General features: G+C 39.6%; 1 protein-coding gene across 9 annotated transcripts in view; it reads left to right on the forward strand.

Annotated features, from left to right (window-relative positions):
* The window catches only part of TET2 (tet methylcytosine dioxygenase 2), a 120238-nt gene that overhangs the window by 28492 nt on the left and 77435 nt on the right, over positions 1 to 14311 (forward strand). For 7 of the 9 annotated variants that reach the window (XR_009448277.1, XM_059661564.1, XM_059661596.1 and 4 more), the window contains exon 2: positions 8904 to 9049. The exons of 1 other annotated variant lie outside the window; for it this stretch is intronic. The gene's annotated coding sequence lies outside the window, so the exon portion shown is untranslated. Of the gene's footprint in view, positions 1 to 4746; positions 4882 to 8903; positions 9050 to 14311 lie in introns of all 9 variants that reach the window. One more of the 9 variants, XM_059661549.1, reaches the window with a different exon arrangement.

Genomic DNA, 14311 nt, shown 5'->3' on the forward strand with positions numbered 1-14311 from the left:
TAATAAACTTTTTTTTTTTAAATCCTCACTTGAGGATTTGGCTTCATTGATTTTTAGATAAAGAGAAAGGGGAGGAGAGAGACAGAACATCAATGTGGTAGAGAAACATCAATCGATTGCCTCCCATACATGCCCTGACTGGGGATCGAACCCGTAACCTTTTGATGTAAGGAATGACATGCCAACCACCTGAGCCACCCAGCCAGGGATAAACTGTTTTTAAGAATATCTTATGATACAAGTAGTTTGTCATTTTAATTTCTCGATTTTGCCAATTGCATAATTTATTTTAACAATCCAGATAATCAACACTGGAGTTTCTTTATGTGTTCTGAAATCTTTTGAATATAATACTCCATTTTAAGGAGCAAGATAAAATTAGAATCTTTGGGGAAATTTGTGGAGTTTTCCTCTCTCCTTTGCCTTTTTATTGGAAATAAGATTTGATGAATTTTCCTTGTTTAAATTTTTAGAGTACAAAATGTTTAGAGTACAGTATTATAACTGAAGTAATGTTGCTTTTTTAAAATAAATATTTTTATTGATTTTAGAGAGGGGGGAAGTGGGAGAGAGAGAGATAGAAACATCAATGATGAGAGAGAATCATTGATCAGCTGCCTCTTGCACGTCCCACGCTGGGGATCAAGCCCACAACCTGGGCATGTGCCTTGACCGGGAATTGAACCATGACCTTTTGGTTCATAGGTTGACACTCAATTACTGAGCCACGCCAGTTGGGCAGTAATTTTACTTTTTAAAAATCATCATAAATCAAATATTGGAAGTTTTATATATAGTCTAAAATGTTCTGTTCTATAATGTTTTCCATCTCATCAAGCTTTAGAATTTTTCTCATTGATTCTTTGATGTTTATATTGATGTTATTAATGTAATGGCTTTATACCTTCACTCATGTAGCTCATGTGACTTTACAGCATCTTTGCATAAAGATAGTCTCTGGGCTAGTGAATCCCAAAAAATGTATCCTTTACTTCCCATCTCTCTTAAAGAAATGGGAAGGTGGAATTCAAGAGTAGGGAAAATGAACTAATTTTTAAATATCTCAGTTAATGTTATAGGTTTGAAGCGTTTTTGTTTTTTTTTAAAGCAGTTACAGTCTGCCAGCTTATCGATCCCTCAATCTATTACTGTTATAAATGGATGCAATTAGCAATTCAGTCTAAATGAACCATGGTAGTGACCTCATTACTCTGAAAAATCCCATTACATCACTTATAAAATCACTGTATCTAAAAGAGTAGAATATACATTATAAAAATTCTTTGGAATAAATAATGGGCATTGTGACTATCATTGCAGTTACATACTACAATTTAAGGATTATTCATTATAAAGTTTTAATATTATTTAAGTGTATTTAAATAGGTGTAATTCTACCAATATAATTTTGCTCATGTTTCTATCTTATTCATTTGTGCAATACCTCCTTTTTTACATATGTATTTTTTTCATTTGCATTTAATGAGCTATCTAAGTCATAGAATGATAAAGCCCTAAGTCTGGTTTGGAACATAGATACTATAATTCAACTCTTTATAGGCATCTGTAGTCTTTAGTTTCCTTAAGTGATTGGCTCAGGTCATGAAGTTATGGATCAGTGTCAGAATTAGAACCTGAGATGGATTTACACTTTTCCTCTTTTGCCTGCCTCCTTCCTTAGTTTGCTTATGAAAGTTATGGGAGAAGTTTCTTCTGAGATTCAGCTAAAAGCTTAGCTCCCAGTAGAATTTGTGTCCTGCAGTCAGCCATATAAATACAATCACCAATACCTAATATTCCTTGTATGGAGAAATAGGAAATGACAGACAAACCATTAAAATGAATACACACTTTTCCTTATCCCTTTCTTCCTTTATTACATCTAATTTCTAGAGGAGATCCCCAAAATACTTGGGTGTTGGGAATGGCAATTCTGTTTTAGAGGATTGTTTCCTGTTTTAGTTAATGAAAATTAAACCATACCCTGTATTGGCTTTTCAGATTTAAGATACTGGGCACATCTCCATCTATAATAATAATATTCTAATTAGACCGGATGTCCTTCCGGACAACCTTCCGGATGAAGACGGGGCTGCGAGGGAAGCCCAGGTTCCAGGTGCCTGAGGGAAGCCAGTGCCGGCAGCTGGGGAAAGGAAGGCCTACTCTTGCACGAATTTTGTGCATTGGGCCTCTAGTTGGTTTATAATAGCCAGGTCTCTGACCAAAGAGGTCAAGTATTAGCAAGTGTAAGAGTGTCATAGAAATTTGTGTTCCAGATGCAAGAATTTATATATGCTTTTTCTGCTTGTTTTTTACTCCATGTTTTCATCTAATGTGGGTTTTACATCTTGGATTTTTTAAAAATATATATGTTTTCTTGTCCCCCCCCCCATCCCCTTTTTTTTATTTGTTTCTGGAAGATAGAGAAGTTGATCTGATCATCTATAAACAATGCCAAGTGAATTCATACCTGTACCTCTCCATTTCTGTTTGGTTCTTAAATAATTTCTTTGTGCAATGGAAATATTATATTAAACAGTTTATAACTGCTGCCTAATATTTCAGCTTTGATTGACAATTTTAATTCTATAAAGCAGTGGTTCTCAACCTTCCTAATGCCGCCACCCTTTAATACAGTTCCTCATGTTGTAGTGACCCCCAACCATACAATTATTTTCCTTGCTACTTCATAACTGTAATGTTGCTACTGTTATGAATCGTAATGTAAATATCTGATATGCAGGATGTATTTAGGCGACCCCTGTGAAAGGGTCATTCAACCCCCCCAAAGGGGTCGCGACCCACAGGTTGAGAACCGCTGCTATAAAGGCTGTTGGTTAGAAACAATCTTGTTTGGTGTATATCTGTTTTTATCTTAGTGCAGTGGTCAGCAAACTCATTAGTCAACAGAGCCAAATATGAACAGTACAATGATTGAAATTTCTTTTGAGAGCCAAAATTTTTAAACTTAAACTATATAGGTAGGTACATTGTTATTAACTTAATTAGGGTACTCCTAAGGCTTAGGAAGAGCCACACTCAAGGGGCCAAAGATCCGCATGTGGCTTGCGAGCCGCAGTTTGCTGACCACTGTCTTAGTGGAACTTGTTCTGTAAATGCTTACTGGTGACTCTGAGGAAAAATGTGTTAGAAAGTGTAGGGAGTAAATGTCCAAGAGGACCTCCTTTAGTTTTCTTAGAGCTTTGACTACTGGAGGGATTTTTTTCAAAAAGCACTAATAGAATAGCCATTGCTGCCAAGTAACTGACATTCTTGAAATAGCACTTCCTATTGGGCACCATACAGGTGGGACCATTTATTTACAGAAAGAGAGTGTGGGTCTGTATGTGTGTGGGTGTGTATAAGAGAGAGTGAGGAGAGAGGGAGAAAGGGGAAGAAAACCATTTTGTGGGCATATTCTGTTGAGGTCAATAACCTGCTATTCAGTGAACTCCAGTCTGACCCCACTTGGACCTGGAGGAGGGTCACATTGAACTGGGAAGCAGCCAAGGCAGCATTACAACAGAAAGAAACATCTATTACTTAGAAGTTCTGAAGAGACTGGGGAGCCCTGGCTGGTGCTGCTCAGTGGTTAGAGCATCAGCCCGCGCACCAAAGGGTCTTGGGTTCGATTCCCAGTCGAGGACATGTACCTGGGTTGTGTGCGGGAGGAAACCAATCTACATCTCTCCCTCACATCGATGTTTCTCTCTCCCTCCCTCCCTCCCTCCCTCCCACTCTCCCTTCCTTCCACTTTCTCTAAAAATCAATGGAAAAAATATCCTCGGGTGAGGACTAACAACAGCAAAAGACAGGAAAGGAAGGACTAGATCCCACAGGATAACAGTCCCCTGTTTGTCACGGAAGTACTTAATGACTTCTGATCATGGATGGATCCAGCTGTTGAAAGGACAATGTATTGAAAGCCCAAAGAAAGATTTCTACACGTGGTGCATAGCTCACATTGATACACACGTGCTCACAGGTGGAGCGGCTGGTTTGTAGAGAAAAGTTGTGTTTGCTTTTTGAGAGAAAGTATCCATTTCCAGGGTTTGAAATGTAGGGTAACTACCTTTAGCCAAAATGAGATGTTTTCTTCATTGACTCTCAGCGGGTGGCGGCTGTGAGGCATGGTGTGCAGCACAGGCACCAGGGCCTGCCACCTGCGGAGTTTGTGCTGAGGACATGACTGATAGAATTTTGAGGATTAAGCTACTAAGACATTCAATAAATCTTAGCTGTTTTTGTTATTGTTCACCTACATTCTGGAAAATGTTGTAGAAAGTACCTATTACTCTTTTAAAACACAGTGAACAGTTGATGAAGATAAAATATACCAGAATAGGTTTCAATGTAGGGGAAGCAAAGAAAAATCGGTCTTGGAACCACATACCCTTAGTAAGATTGCAACTTTGACAATGAGGTTTATTTTGTTTAATTAAAAATGCAGACGTGTGTGGGAGTAAGAACATTTAAATGAACTCATAGGCTTCCATTCTTAGATGTCTCTCAACCTCTCTCTCGTTCTCTCTCGGGCTCTTGTCTGAACCTGTCTTAGCAACAGTTACCCTCATGTTTATTCTGCTTTGCATTCTCAATGTGTTTGTTTGTTTCTTCTATAATCTCAGTATATTGGGTCAGAGGGAAAACTCAGTGTATAAGCTGACTGCCAGTATTTTGCATCTTTTTTGAGATTATTGACCATAGCCTCATACATAGTATCACTAAACTTCTCTTTCAAAACAGGTGCCCAAACACACAAGTCATCACTGTATTAATTTCTGAATGTTATCGTATTGGAGCCATTCCACACTTGAACAAAGCCAGATTGTTGACCACTGAGGAACTGTGTTCTCACAAGAGGCCTGTGATCTCTTACAGGTGTACATTCTATTTGTTGAGATGGCCTCTGATTATAAGGGGGTTGTTGGAGGCATAGAAAACTGGAACGTCCCTCCTTGAGAGTTTGCCAGTTTGGTTCCCAGCCAACCCGATAACTGCTTGTAGTGACACTCATCCCTCTAGGACTTCCGATCCGATGCCAGCCCTGAGGACGGTGCCACTCAGCCTACTCACACTGTCCTGACCCAAGGGCACCCCTGTCCTGAATGCCCCAAAGTATCGGTAAAAATCGAATACCAATTCAAGGGACTTATAGCTACAGTTCCAATAAAACTCTGAGCGTGAAGCATGCTAATGTTACTATTTAAATTTTGTTTTACCATTTTAAACAAAAAAAACCCAGGAAGGCAAATGTGTCGTTTTGTTCCTCTGCCTTCCTCAGTGTTCGGTCCATAAGCTGCTAAACCCAGCCTTAGGAATCTCAGTGTATACAAGGACCCTTTTCTAGTGTTACCAAAGCTTCTTTGATCCTTCCAAAAAGCAAGACATATTTCCTTGTCTCCAACCCTGACCTTCTGAGCTTCACCTGCCTGATAACTACTTATTTGGATTATATAGCTTCCTCAAATATAGCATGTCAACATGTATTTTGTCATTTCAGATTCCTTTCTAGAATTATCTGTTTCTCTGATTAATACCACCATTCTTTCAAGCTACCAAACTCAAAGCTTTAATACTATAATGAGTCTATTTTTTCTTCCTACATCTAGAATGTTACTAAAGTCCACTTCTCAACCAGTAATATTTTCCTGCTTGATCATTTTGTTTCATTTCCTCTGGAACCCTCTTGTTCTCTTGCCATTTTACATTTGAACTACTGCAATATGCCAGTAAGTATCATGCTTGTAGTAACTTATAACACCATAATCTTCTGTTACTTCGCTCCCACTACAATAAAGACAATAACAAGGTGAGGATGTGGGAAAATTGGAACATTCATACATGGCTGATGGAAATGTAAAATAATGCAGCCACTTTTCAAAAACAGTTTGACAGTTCCTCAAAAGGTTAAACATGGAGTTACCATATGACCCAGCAATTCCACTCGAAATTCCACTCCCAAATGCTTTTTAAAAAGCATTATTCACAATAACTTAAAGGTGGAAGTAACCTAAGTGTCTATCGACAAATGAATGTTTTAAAAAAATGTAATATATACCTATAATGGAATACTATTCAGCCTTTAAAAAGGAAGGAGCTGCCCAGACAGTGTAGCTCAGTGGTTGAGCAGTGACCTATGAACCAAGAGGTCACGGTTCTATTCCTGGCCAGGGCACATGCAGGAGGAGGCCGATCAGTGATTCTCTCATCATCATTGATGTTTCTATTTCTCTCTCCCTCTCCCCCCCTCTCTGAAATCAATAAAAAAATATTTTTTAAAAAGGAAGGAGCTCTTTCCATAAGCAGCCAGAGGTCACTTCTGAAAATGGTTTGCTATTTACTTGACCCAGAAAATCCCACAGAGTCATACAAGTCAAAAGGTTAAAATCTTCGTGAACACTTGTGAAACGACCCAGGCCGTCAAGGGTATGCATATCCGAACAGCCACCAAGTTTCCGAAGGATGTCAGTTTACAGAAGTGAGGTACGCCATCCTGTCAACCAAACAGTGGGGTGGACATTAGGAGCACCGTTGGTGGCCCAAAAAGTGCTCAATTTTTGCTGCACATGCTTAAAAATGCAGAGAGTCATGCTGAACTTAAGGGTTTAGATGTAGACTTTCTGGCCATTGAGCACATCCATGTGAACAAAACGCCTAAGATGTAGCTCAGAGTTTACAGAGCTCACAGGTGGATTAACCCACACATGAGCTCTCCCTGCCACACCAAGGATCCTTTCTGAAAAAGAGCAGATTGTTCCTAAGCCAGAATAGAAGATTACACAGACAAAAAACGATATGCTAGAAGAAACTGAAGAAACAAAAATGTATGGCCCAGGAGTAATTCAGCATAAAATAAATGGTAAGAAGAAAAAAAAAAGGAAGGAAATTATGACACCTGCTACAACATGAACATTGAAGACATTATGCTAAATAAAATAACCCGTCACATAATGGACAAATATTGTAAGATTCTGCTTATATGATGTGTACATAGTAGAATCATGTTTGTCAGGGGCTTGGGAAAGGGGAAAATGGAAAGTTAGTGTTCAATGGGTACAGAGTTTCAGTTTGAGAAGATGAAAAAGTTCTAGAGATGGATGGTGAATATACTTAATACCATATAACTGTATACTTAAAATGTGATTAAGATGGTAAATTTTATATTACATACATTTTGCCACAATAAAAAATACTTGTAAATGTTCAAAGCAGCATTATTTATAATAGCCAAAAAGTGGAAATAAACAGTCATCATGAATAAAGTGTGATATATCTGTACAGTGGAATGTTACCCATAAAAAGAAGTGCAGTAGTAATACACCCTAAAATGTAGATGAACCTTGCAAACATTATGCTAAGTACAAGAAACCAGACGCAAAGAGCTAACTTTCACATGATTGCATTTATTAGAAATATCCCAAGTAGGTAAAGCCATAGAGACCGAAATTCAATTAGCTGGAGGAGGATAGAATGGTTCCTAATGGGTACTGATTTATTTGGGGAAATGATGGAATTGTTTTGGAATTAGATAGTGGCAATAATGGCACAACTCTTTGAATATACTAAAAATACTGCATTGTATATTCTAAAAGGATGCATTTATGGTATGTGAACTAGATCTCAATTTTTAAAAACCTACATGAGGCCATAGTTGTTAGGAAACAGCATGCCCCAGTCTCTGCACACCGGTTCCAGCTCCGTGTGAGAAAATCAAGCGACCTCTCTTCTTACTGTGTACGATAGGGGCAATGACTGCTTCACCGGCTGTTTGCGTTAAGTGAGGTAACATATGTAACGCATCCAGCACTGGCTGGCACGTACTAAGAACCCAGTAAATTTATTAAGACCTGTTGGGACATCAGCCTTCAACAGCTTCTAATACTGTTCCAGACAGTATTTTCAGATATTTGGGAAAATGGCCCAACTCCTTTAACCATTTTAACAATACTCTTCATGTTCTGGCTCAAATCTGCCTCTTCGAATTCTTAGGATGTTCCTTTGAAGAATGGGCTTTTTATTCTCTTTCATTTTGCTGTACAGATTCTTACAGCTCTGAATGCCTGAAAGGTGTTTTCTTCCTGTTCCTCTTTGTCTTTCTCTGAATCCCACCTGCTCTCAGAACTCAAGAAGACTTTCTGAAACCATGCATTCCACTTTCTCCTTTACTTCATGGATGGTAATCTCCGCCTTTTGTAGCACCCAAGATTTTTACTGTATCTTTGACCAGTGCACTTTTGGTTGTATTTTTAAAGAATGTATTTTATTGGGTTATATTTTTAAGGCATGTGTGCTGATTTGCTTTACCAGCTCCGTAGCACTTAGCACATTGCTTTGATAGTGTTCTGAATAAACATTGGCTACTTATGGGTTAAATTAGCGCTCCCTCTCAACAAGTACAAGGGCTTAAAGGAATGAGTCTCAATCCTGGCTGCACCTTAAGATCCCTGGGGGCATAAGGCTTCATTTTAGCCCAACAAATCAGAATCTCTGAGCAGAGGCCTCCGCTTCACACACAGGTGATACTGTTACAACCCAGGCTGAGAGCTACTGGATTAAACAGATGAAGGACTAGAAGCCAGTGGGCCCCCGGCCTAATTGATTTTCACAATCAAGATGTGAGGAGCACTGAAGCAGGAAGAGATGCTCTGGGCATTGCAAAGTGCGCTACAAATATTAGACAATGCTATTATGGTGCATTTGGGAGTGTCACTGCTTCGAGAAATAGCCCCCAACCTTAATTTTCTTTCTTTTTTTTTTTTTTAACAGCCAACGGTGTAGTGGAAATATCCAATTATGGGCATCTTAAACCATTTAAACTCTGCGTAATAGCTTTCATACCAGATGTGCATGCCTTGTTCCTTTTTGCTAACTTAAAAATACTCGCTCTGTGTCTTTCCCAGGCTGGCCCACATTCAGCAGCAGACCCTCTCAAGATTGTTTACTTGCCCTTGTTCCTGTTGAGTTACCGCACTTGGAAGCAGGAGATGGGCTCAACAGCAGCCAACAGGCCATGATCCAGCAGGAGCAGTGAGGGACAGAGCTGCTGGTAAGACAGTGGGGACCGTTGGTGCTTGGTTTGCCAGAAGCTTATTTCCAATGTAATGGTCAATGTCTCTTCCAACCTCAACCCTCAGTTACTCAGTACTCTCTCATCTACCTTTATTATCTGTGCTTTGGACACATAGCTTAGATTTTTAAGATCTATGAATCCCCTAAAATGATGTGCTGAGTTTTGTGTATATACATTTTTGGGGGTTTGTTTCTAGAGAAAAGATTTTTTCATCAGATTCTTAATATCTGTGAATTTAAAAAGAGAGGTAAGAACATTCAAATACCGCCGAAACCGGTTTGGCTCAGTGGATAGAGCGTCGGCCTGCAGACTGAAAGGTCCCAGGTTCAATTCCGGTCAAGGGCATGTACCTGGGTTGTGGGCACATCCCCAGTAGGAGATGTGCAGAAGGCAGCTGATCGATGTTTCTCTCTCATCGATGTTTCTAACTCTCTATCTCTCTCCCTTCCTCTCTGTAAAAAATCAATAAAATGTATTTTTTTAAAAAAAATAAAATTAAATTAAAAAAAAGAACATTCAAATACCACGATAAGCATGGAGAAATGTCACACCAAGAACCACTTGTCACAGCATCTCTCCTGTCCATTATTACCTCACTGTGGCCACTTGGTCCCAGGCTTGTTCAGGACCAAAAGAATTCTATCAGTTGTTATATGCTGGGCTGAAAAGTGAGCACCTACTGAGCCTAGGCAGCTGGGTTTCATGACAATTTGGATCCACAGAACTAGTGGAGAACTAAAGTATAGAACGATAGAACTCAGGAAAACCTATGTGATATTTCACATGATTTTTATTTTCCACATGATTTTCCTAAAAAACACAAATAGAGGTACTGGCAGAGAGGAAAACACCAAACACTTTTTATATCATGCTCTTATAGTTGATCCTAATGAAGTTCAATTTGTTCTGAATGCCACTGACTCGCTAATGGATGTCCTGGCCTAAGGGTTATTTATCAGATCATTATCACTTATATGGATGAACAGAAGTAGGGAATTGGTGTATTTCCCCCCTCTCCCCCCCCCAAAAAAATATTTAAGGTGAAGACTACCATGAATTCTACCATATATAATTTTGTCTTTACTATAAGCCAGTTAAAATCATAGGGGCCTTGAAGGAAAGAACATAGAAGTTAGAGAAAAGGAAGATTGAGGCTTTTTTTTCCTTCTGCAACTCCTTTAGGGGGTAGTTCAGCGTGGGTGTCCCTGAGTTTTGTTTATGCATTCACATAACACATCTTCTAAAAAGCCTGTGTGGCTGTAATCTCTGCTCCCACTCCAGACACGAAGTACGCACTCTGCCACTTGATCCTTCTGAGAGACTGACCTGGTGCTGAAATCCTTTCCAGGGTGTCCTCAGTTGAACTCCCATGATTCCTGGATTTTCGAGACATGGGGCAAGTGCCTCTGCCTAGATTACCTCTCTGCCCTGGGAATTCAAGTCACTCTGCAAAGGAAAGAGAACTCAGCACCGTAGTAACTCTCAGAATGAAAATTTCCCCCTTGCATGTTAATGTTTTTAGAGTCATCATTGTCGCTGAAAATAGACTTCCTCTTTCCCCTCTCATGCTGGAAAATCTTAGGCAATTATGAATACAGTGTTCTGAGCGTTTCCCCTCCTCTCCTACTGGGTGCTTTGCCTCTCTCACTGTGAGGACTGTGACTTCTCACTCTGTACTTGACCTTACATGAGAACTGAAAGAGTCTTTTAAAATGGAATTTCTATCTCTTTAGTGAAGTCATAAGATTGTGACTTCTTGGAGGTGAAGGGTGGGTAAGAAAGTGCAGAAGCTTTGGAAAAAGTGTAAGACAAATTGCTAACAAGATATGAGATCAGGAAATTAACGTATTGGATGTGTGTAAAAAAACAAAAAGGTTTTATAAGTAAACTCTGAGAGGAGTGCTTCCCTCATGTCCAAAAAACATTTTATTTTGCCTTTATGCTCTTATAGTTGAATAAGCTCAGTCTAGGACTTATTTTCAGTGACAAATAAGCCTAGGGCTTATCTTTTAGTAACATTTATTAGCTGTATGTCCTTTGGAAAATTATTTAACCTCTTTAGATCTTGTTTTTCTGGACAAATATGTCATAGTTAATACTAATGGGATCATATAATATTATATGGACAATATGTGGATGGCCTGGCACATAGTGAGTTCTTAATTTTATATTATTAATTACTATTATTAATGCTGCTTTCAGTTCTTTAATAGGGAATTTATTTTAAAAAGTATTTTTTGAGTATCTATCAAATACCAGGCACTCTTTAGGAACTCAAATGCATTAATAAGCCAAATAGATCAAAGTTTTTCTCCTTGTTTAGCTTAGAATCTAGAGTGCGACTCAGACATAAACAAGATAAATAAATAAAAGTATACAGTATGTTAAACATCAAGAAATGCTAAGCATAAAAATTTATAGTAGAAAAAGAAAATTGGGGTCTTGTTGAGGTAGTAGTTGAAGGTGGAGTCATCAAGAAAGACTGCACGAGAAGACTATTTTTTTAGTGAAAGCGTGTATAAGGAATACAAACGCAACCATGAAGTTAGACGGGAAAAGCACCTTGAAGGTCGAAGAGCAAAGCCACCCTGGAGCAGTGAGAGATTTTCCAGAGGGAGTCAAAGGGAGTCGGGGCAGCTTATGCCACATAATCGTACCCCACCAATAAGAGTCACCCACGTGGTACACATGAGAACTTTGGAAGTTCAAGGAATGGTACAACAGTTTGTCTAGACCAGTGGTCGGCAAACTGCGGCTAGGCAAACCGCGGCTCGCGAGCCACATGCGGCTCTTTGGCCTCTTGAGTGTGGCTCTTCCACAAAATACCGACTTCTGCTCATGGGCCACAAAGTTTCAATCCCACTGTATGTGCGCGCCCGCACATGGTATTTTGTGGAAGAGCCACACTCAAGGGGCCAAAGAGCTGCATGTGGCTCGTGAGCCACAGTCTGCAGACCATGGGTCTAGAGCAGCCGTGGGCAAACTACGGCCCGCGGGCCGGATCCGGCCCGTTTGAAATGAATAAAACTAAAAAAACAAACAAAAAAAAAACCGTACCCTTTTATGTAATGATGTTTACTTTGAATTTATATTAGTTCACACAAACACTCCATCCATGCTTTTGTTCCGGCCCTCCGGTCCAGTTTAAGAACCCATTGTGGCCCTCGAGTCAAAAAGTTTGCCCACCCCTGGTCTAGAGACTAAAATGGAGGAGACTTCACACACAAAACATGGCAGGTCATGGCCTTGATCTTGGACAGAAAGAATGTGGATACTTGGCAAAAGGGTAGAAACTTTTAGTTATAAGATGAATAAAGTCTGAGGAGTTAATATATAACCTGGTGACTATAATGACAGTGTCATATAATTGAAATTTGCTAAGAGAGTAGAACTTAAATGTTCTCACCCCAAATAAGAAAATTTTAAACGTGGGAGGTGATGAGTATTTTTCTTAATAACTTCATGGAGGGATTCTTTCACAATGTACATGTATATCAAATTATTATATTGTACATTACGTATATGTATCTTACAGCTCTGTCATTTTTAACCTCAGTAATGCTGAAAAAAGAAACTGCCAAGGAAAAAGTTCTGATTAAAGTTACTTTTTGTAGACATCACAGTCGCATAGCTCTCACACTCTCTGCCATGAAACAACCAGCGCGCGCGCGCACACACACACACACACACACACACACACAGATGATATGCCAGTAGAGACAGGTGGAGGAGAAACTACATGAGGTGAAGTGAAATTAGGATGTTGGCTTTGAGGGCAGGGGTCTACTAAGCATAGAGAAAGGGAGGGGCGGAGGCAGGCAATCTTGTGTAGAGTTGGCAAGTAGTGAGAGAAAAGATGGAAGAGCAGGTAAGGCCAAATTTTTTTAAAACCCCAAGGCCAGGCTTAAGATTATTACATACTATGCTACAAATGTTGAGGAATAATTGAAGCAGTAAGTAACAAGGTGGTCCAGGTCTTTAACAATATTATTTTGACAAGTATGGAAGAGCAGGGGGGTGGAGGAAGTGGTTAGAGTGATTTAGGGGGTTGAGAACATGGATTATGATAATAATACTGCAAAAGGAAGATGGTTTTGATATCCTTTAAGGAAAAATCATGAGGATTTAATCACTGATTGTACATGGGAGATATAGGAGAAGAGTCAAAGTTTCTCTTCAAGTATTAAAATGACCAATTAAGTGTCAGTGCTAAAAGAAATAGGGAAGTTACTGTGCCCAGAGATTAAACATGACTCCCCTAAGATTATGCCATTAGCTGTTGGCAACACCTGGAATGGCCTCAGGTCTCCATGTTGCGAGCTTCTCTCCCACCACTCTCCATGCTGGCTGTAAAAAGGGTTAGTGATTTTTTAAAAAAATACATTTTTATTGATTTCAGAGAGAAAGAGAGAGATGAGAGAGAGAGAGAAACATCAATGATAGGAGAGAATCATTGATTGGCTGCCTCCTGCACGTCCTCCAGTGGGGGTCAAACCCATAACCCAGGCATGTGCCCTGACCGGGAATCGAACTGTGACCTCCTGGTTCATAGGTTGATACTCAATCACTGGGCCACACCTGCAGGGCAAAAGGGTTAGTGATTTGTATTTCACCAACTTGCTTATGGAGAAGAGAACTGGGAGGTTTGGATGTGCCCATTAGCACTGTGTTTAGCTGTTCTTCTAAAAATGTGGACATTTTTACCCTCTCTCACAAAACAGATCTAACTTGTTTAGAAAGGGTCAAGGAAGTATTGGTAGGACTGGAAGAGGGTCATTACCTGCATACACTTAGATTCTCCTTCCTAGTCATTATTGATGTTTCCTGATTCAAAATGTCATCTTTCTATCTCTCCAATAGTTTGGAGATGGATTAGTATTTCTATTATTGTACTTTTTTCTGTTTATCTTTCAGAAGAAAAATGGTTTCTGTTTTCTCAAATTTAAATCACTACCTAGATTTTAAAATTAAGACATCAAATGTTGCTTTCTTTTATTTATTGAATTTATTGGGGTGACATCCTATATAATAAAGAGGTAATATGCAAATTGACCATCATGCCCTCACAAGATGGCTGCCTATGACCAGGCTGGCAGGGAGGTTAATGAAGGACAACCAAACGACTGAACAAGCAGGCTGCATGGGGCGACCAGGCCGGCAGGGGTGGGCAGTTAGGGGTGATCAGGCCAGCATGCAGAGGCAGTGAGGGGCAATCAGGCCAGCAGGGGAGGGGCAGTT

The sequence above is a fragment of the Myotis daubentonii genome, chromosome 1 (assembly GCF_963259705.1).
Source record: "Myotis daubentonii chromosome 1, mMyoDau2.1, whole genome shotgun sequence".
Classification (NCBI taxonomy): domain Eukaryota; kingdom Metazoa; phylum Chordata; class Mammalia; order Chiroptera; family Vespertilionidae; genus Myotis; species Myotis daubentonii.